At 39.1% G+C, this 7,199-nt stretch overlaps 1 pseudogene; it reads right to left on the minus strand.

The window, feature by feature from the left end:
- Positions 1-1,176: 1,176 nt before the first annotated feature.
- LOC136676964 (uncharacterized) lies at positions 1,177-2,864 on the minus strand (annotated as a pseudogene).
- Between the last annotated feature and the right edge of the window lie 4,335 nt (positions 2,865-7,199).

Raw genomic sequence — 7,199 nt, forward strand, 5'->3', positions numbered from 1 at the left:
GAGAATATTGTGGTCTATTGTATCAAAGGCTGCACTTAGGTCAAGAAGCACCAACAGGGATACGTGGCCTTGATCAGAGGCAAGAAGAAGATCATTTGTTATCTTGACTAGAGCTGTCTCTGTACTATGATGTTGCCTGAATCCAGATTGGAATTTTTCTTATATATGATTCTTATGTAGATATGAACTAAGTTGTTGGGCCACAGCTCTTTCTAAGATCTTGGACAGAAATGGCAAATTAGAAATAGGCCTGTAATTAGACAGTGTACTAGCATCAAGATTTGGTTTCTTGATCATAGGTTTAATAACTGCTACTTTAAAAGCTTTGGGTACATGGCCCAGACTAAGGGATGAGTTTACTATAGTTAAAAGAGGATCAATAATAGCTGGTAGTACTTCTTTGAGCAACTTTGTGGGAATTGCATCAAGTGTGCAAGTTGTACAGTTTGCGGAGGGGATAATCTTCTCTAGTTCTAATTGTGGGAGTGGGTAAAAGGTTTCAAGTCTTTCTTTTTTCTTTTTTTTTGTAATTCTAGAAAACACACTAAACAGTGCTCTCGGATTATTTTTATTATTGGAGATCAGCGAGGCCAGATATGCTGAGCGAGCTTTAGTGAGGGCATTTCTATACTCTATAAGGCTGTCCTTCCAGAGGAGATTGCTGAGGATTGCGGTAAGATATTAATTTTGTCAATGTTAAGACCTAGTGTCAGAACTAAGTCTAAAGTGTGACTGCAGTAGTGTGTATGCCCTGTTACATTTTGAGTAATACCAATAGAGTCTAAGATTGAGGTAAATGCCTTTTTAGTGGGTCACTTTCCTTCTCAAAATGGATATTGAAATCTCCTACAATTATAACTTTATGATTGCACACCGCTAGGTTTGTAGCAAAATCGCTGAATTCTTTCAGAAATTCTAAGTAAGGCCCTGGTGGTCTGTAAATGTTGCATAATAAAAATGCGTCCTTTTTTGTGACCGGATTTGTAATAATGGTGGAGAGAACCTCAAAAGAAGTGAAGGTGTCATATTGTTTAAGACTAATTTCTTAGGTATTGTTGGTAAATTACACATACTCCACCTCCTTTGCCTGATATTCTTGGGCTATGTGCATAATTATAGCCTAGGGGGGTGGCTTCATTTAGTGCTAAATATTCATTTGGTCTAACCCACGTTTCCGTGAGACAGAAAACATTGAATTTATGATCACTTATAATATCATTTACGATGAGTGCTTTTGAGTTTAGTGATCTTATGTTGAGTAACCCAAATTTTAGTTCTGAGGTGTTGCTGCTAGGTGTTGTGTATGATTTAATATTGATTAGGTTGCTGAAACAGGCTGATTTTGTTTTTCTACTTTTACATTTAGTTCGGGGGAAAGACACAGTCTCAATACAGTTGAACCTGGGTGACGCCTCAAGACAGTTCACAGACGGTCGGTTTAGCCTGTCTGTCTGCGGCCTGGTCCCGGCTCTGGATTGTCAGCAGCTATCTACACTACTCTGCTGACTAACTAAAAGACTATGTGCTATGCTGCAAGAAAGTAAGGCAGCACCCTCCCGCGTGGGGTGGATACCATCCCTACCTATAAGACCAGGCTTGCCCTCAAAACGTAACCAATTGTCTATAAAGCCCACTTGATTTTCGGAACACCACTTGGACATCCAGCAGTTTAACGCCCAAAGTCTGCTGTAAGCTTCGTCGCCACGCCGCATTGATATGGGGCCAGAGCAGATTACGGCATCGGACATCGTCTGGGCCAGTTTAATCACCTCTGTAATATTACCCTTAGTTACCTCAGACTGCCGCAGACGAATATCATTGGCCCCTACATGAATGACTACCCTCGAATATCTCCTATTAGCTAACAGTCTAAGGTTGCCACTAATATCCGGCGCTCTGGCTCCCGATAAACAGCTAACTGTTACTGCCGGTGCCCCTAAAGGAGTAGCTAATTTCACGTGTCGAACAATAGAGTCTCCTATAACCAGAGCACTCTTAACAGGCTCCTCAGCGCTCGCTGAGCGGGGCAAACCTGTTTGACACGTGAATCGGAGGAGCATGGTGTCCCGGTGGGCTAGCTTTGGCCTCAGCGTTAGCATCAGCCTTAGCCTTCCGGCTATGACGCCGAGACGTCACCCATTCACTCTGCTGTGAGGGCTCTAACGCCGGAGTCGTGGGGGTGCTAACTCTCCCTAAGGCACCCGGAGTTGCTAACACTGAATCTCGCTGTTTATCCCTTAATAATAAGCTCCGGATGCGCACTTCTAACTGGTCCACTTTGTCCACCAGAGAGCTAACTAGCTGACACTTAGTACAAACACAACCACTATCTTTATCGCTAGAGGTGAAAAAGGGGGTTAAACTAAACATGCCACACTCTGAGCAGGCAAAACAGCCAGTAGTAGTCTTGGAATTGCAGGTACTTTTAGTTGATTTTAGTAACTTACACCAAGAACGTTACTCCAGGATCCGGTGGCAGTTTTAGTGCCTCTGTAATAAATATTCCTGCGGAGACAATCTAAAAGATAGATCTATGGATGGTTAGTAGGTTATAAAAACAGATATAAATATAGAAATAACAGTGGAAACGAGTAAACAGGAAAACCCGAGCGATCAAAACAGCTTCCAAACGGGTACAGAAACAGCCAAACGGGTTGCCAGATCCCATGAGTGATGGGAAGAGGGTAAGTGAGTTTGACCAAAGGTTAGGTGCAGTGTCTGCAGTAAGATGCAGACTGTTAATTTACCAGACAGTCTATGTACCCACTCTCACCTATGGTCATAAGCTCTGGGTAATGACCAAAAGAACGAGATCACGGATACAAGTAGCCGAAAGGAGCTTTCTCTGATGGGTTGCTGGGCATACTCGCCGTGATTGGGTGAGGAGCTAAGTGACTATGGAGGAGCTCGGAGTAGAGTCGCTGCTCCTTTATGTGGAGAAGAGTCATTTGAGGTTTGGGCATCTGATGAGGATTCCTCCTGGATGCCTCCCACTGGAGGTTAACCAGGCACGTCCAACTGGAAGGAGCCCCTGGCATAGACCCAGGGCACACTGGAGGGATTTTATGTGCCGGCTGGCCTGGGAAGCCTGGGGTTCACCCAGGAGGAGCTGGTGGAAGTTTCTGGGGATAGAGATGTCTGAGCTTCTTTGCTTGCCCTGTTGCCACTGCAACCCTGAAATGGATAGCAGAGTAGATGATGATGATGATGATAAAAGGAAAGGTAACACAGTGGTAAACATGCTCCTGTCCCAATTGTTTTGGAATATGTTGCAGGCCTCGAATTCAAAATGAGTGAATATTTGTAAAAAAAATAAAAAAAGTTTATCAGATTGAACATTAAATATCTTGTCTTTGTAGTGTATTCAGTTGAATATAGGTTGAAAAGGATTTGCAAATCATTGTATTCTGTTTTTATTTATGTTTTACACAACATCCCAACTTCATTGGATTTGGGGTTATCTTTCACAGTGGGCAATTCTAAGCAGTGCATAGATTTCCTAACAGAGACATTTGGCGATTCCTTAGTGCACTAAAAATATGTTGTACAAAGCAAATGTCCTCTAAAACTCAAAAGACATTTGGAATGACAAACAATATTCTCAGCAACTGATTCATTTCTATTTGCACGAAATAGCATAATAATAATAATAATGATGATGTTTCCCTGTTCACATTAAATGTAGTGTATTTGCAGTTATATTAATTAAAAAAATATATAATTTTAAAAAAAAATATAGTTTTACATACGTAAAACTGGTAAAAAAAAATGCTTAGAGTTTCATGTTATGAAATATTGCCTTGGTTTTTATTGCACTGTATAACATCTATATCCCACTCTCATCTGCATTCCTGCAGATACAGTGTCATGTGAAATGTAGGAAAACATAATTATTAAGCATGAGTTTGAATTACTCTCAAGGATTTCTAATAAGAAGTGTGTGTATTTCGGACCCACATGAATAACTGCCATCCCATTACTGAAATATCAATACAGCTTGTATGACAAATGCTTTGAAGCTTATGATGTTCCAGCAAATCTAGGCTTGCTTCAGTTGTTTAAGTGACAATTACAATTAATGAGATTCAAATATGTCTATTATTTAGCTCCATATATAGGAAACAAAGTGTCATTTTTAAATGCACAATTGCAGTTTATTTGTTGAATTTAGCATATAGGACAAAATTAACATAAAATGGACCCTGAGCAAACATTATGGCATATTTTGAATTGCATGCTTTATCAATTTTGTCCAACTCAGTACACACATAGAAAACAAACTGAAATGTAGGGAAAAGCAGTTTGTTCTCTTCTATCATTTGTACCATGTGATTTCTATGGATATGTAAGTGTAAAATTTGTTATTTTGAGACTGGTTTCCCCTTACACAGCTCCAGGGATCTGGAGGATGTGGGTTCGAGTCCTGTCTGTGAGGAGTTTGGTGTGTTCTCCTTGTGTCTGCATGGGTTTCCTCCAGGTGCTCTGTTTTTCGCCCACGGTCCAAAAACACATGTTGGTAGGTGGATTGGTGACTCAAGTATCCATAAGTGTGAGTGTGTGTCATCCTGTGAAGGACTGGCGCCCCTCCAGAATTTGTTCCCGCTTTGTGCTCAGTGATTCTGGGTAGGCTCCGGCCCCACCGTGACCCTGAATTGGATAAGCAGTTTCAGACAATGAATGAATGAATGTTTTCCCCTTCATTCTCCATTAAACCTACTGTGTGCAGTAAGAAAGACAAATAGTCCACAGATCATAAAATTGTTGCTCCCGGTAGGGGGTCTATTTAATTGTAGAAAAAAAAAATAAACCACAGAATTTCATCAAATGTGTCCAGACATCTGCATAAAACTGTGTACATTAATATTCCCTCATCAGAATCATTGCCTGATTTTCCATTTCCAAAATAAGCTGCTCATGTCTGAAGAAAACAAGATGTCTTATTCACAATTTTCTTGCAGAACTGTACAGAACTTTCTATGAAACTCAAAGGTCTTAAAATAATTCTAGTCATTTAATCAAAGTTCAGACTGTTTTCATGCATCAGATAAATTGATCATGCATCACATTCTGGGGGTGAGGAATACAGAAAGGACAGCACAAGGAATGAGAAATAGTGTTGTTTTGACATTCAAAAGCATTATGGGTAATTGGATTTAACTTCCACATTTTGTTTTGGACAAGTATTGATTTGTCTGCGCTGTCTTCCACAACGTGGCTCAACACATGACATGCTTTGACAGCCACAGTGTTCTTATGCCCTTTCTGCTCTAACCTCACACAATAAATAAATATTTATATATCGTCTCCTTTTCTGGTAATGTTAAAAGATTTCTGTGAAGTGTAACTCACATTAGATGGAGAATTAATGTGTTAATGTTGTCCCCCATTCAGCCATTTTATCCCTTTTTTTATTTTTTAAATGTCTGTCAATGTGTTGCGGCAGCTGCTGTTACAATAACAGGTTACAAGCCCACATATTTGTGTGTGTGTATATATATATATATATATATATATATATATATATATATATATATATATATATATATATATATAATTAGACCCTAATTTGACAATGTGAGGCTCACAAGAAACTATGTAGGGACTCGACTTCACTGTGCCATACTTTATGATATGAGATAAATGTATCCTTCTTTCCTATGTTGTTTTCCTTGTTTACATTAGTGCTGCAGTTGGAAATTGGACACAAATGTAAACACTACAAATCAAAACGAAAGCTCAAACAGACATGAGCATTGCACATAATAATTATAATAATTATAAACACAGATCTAGTTCAAAAATGACTGACAAGGTATGAGACAAAGACATATAGCTTTAAACCTACAGATAACAGCAATGACCTGCAATAGTTCATAGGTGTAGGACGTGACTAGAGAATCAGAAGATGCAGGATGTAAACATAAGCACCTTGGAAAAAACAGACAGAGCGCATACCAGGACACAGCAAATGATAATAAGTTAATGTAAATACATTGATATATGACAACGTATTCTGTGCCTTGAGCATATTCTGTTTTGTTAATTTTTGATCAAATATTGTCACAATGTAGTCACAAATTACATCCAACAGTGTAGAAAACAAAACAAAAATATGGAGTTACAAAGCTGTGAAGTGAAGCAAAATGGAAATTAACAGTCTAGTTCACTGAACAAAACACTGGCTATGGGATTAGATATATGGCCAGTTAGATTGGAGTAGGGCTATACACGCCCTCAGCATCACTTTGAATCCTTTCAGTAGGCTTTACCTATCTTGAATAGAAATGTTGCTCTCACTGCTTTCAGAGAGCTGCAATACAGTGGTATGTAGGATAGGTGTGTTTCCTCTTTGCACATGGAAATGCAGAAAAATTATCAGGCTCCACCTCAAGAATATTTGCTTGGCATGGAGGCTCAAGTCTGCTTCTAGTGCAGTAAATAGAAAATATTCATTCAGAGCTAGCAGATGGTGAGGAAACCATCTGGCCCAATTACTATATCGCCAAAAATGTCCAGGATTTTGAAATCTGCAGGATTTCCCCCATTCTATTTTCGCCATAAGCTCTAAACCCTTCCTTTTAATGTGCACTTTGAAGACATTTGATGACATTGTTGTAGGTGAGCGAAAGTGGCAAGAGAGTTCAAGTCTGCAAAGGAGGCAGAGATCTGAGATCTGAATTCAGACACAGTTTACTCCTCTCACCCTGAGAGTGTTTTATGAGAGCTATGGGCAGAAATATGTTGAAAGATGTTAAGGTGATTTATCATATTTCAATTATATTATCTATTCTTTAAGTTTGGAAGCATTTCTATGAACCAGCAGCCTCTTTTTTTCAGCTCTATATTTTGCAAAACTGATGTCTGTCCCTGTAACAACATGAATACATGGACACATCTCACCATTACTGACTTTCTCATGAGTTCATATGAACAGCTTTGTGTAACTATAACTTTACATAATACAGGTGAACACCCTGCCAGAACATCAGAAAGTGAGTATGAAATGAAATAATGTATTATATTATATAGAGCACTGTTTTATCAACCAGACCTAAAATGTAAACTTGTCAGGTCCTCTTATGGTCTTAATTATAAGGCCAGATGTTGAATGGAAAGGATTTTAGTCACAAAGGCATGTGTTAGTTGTCTTGTCAAAGGGTATATGTTTACGTATGTATTTTTAACCCCTCAGCTGTACT

Source organism: Hoplias malabaricus, chromosome 2 (genome assembly GCF_029633855.1).
Source record: "Hoplias malabaricus isolate fHopMal1 chromosome 2, fHopMal1.hap1, whole genome shotgun sequence".
Lineage (NCBI taxonomy): Eukaryota > Metazoa > Chordata > Actinopteri > Characiformes > Erythrinidae > Hoplias > Hoplias malabaricus.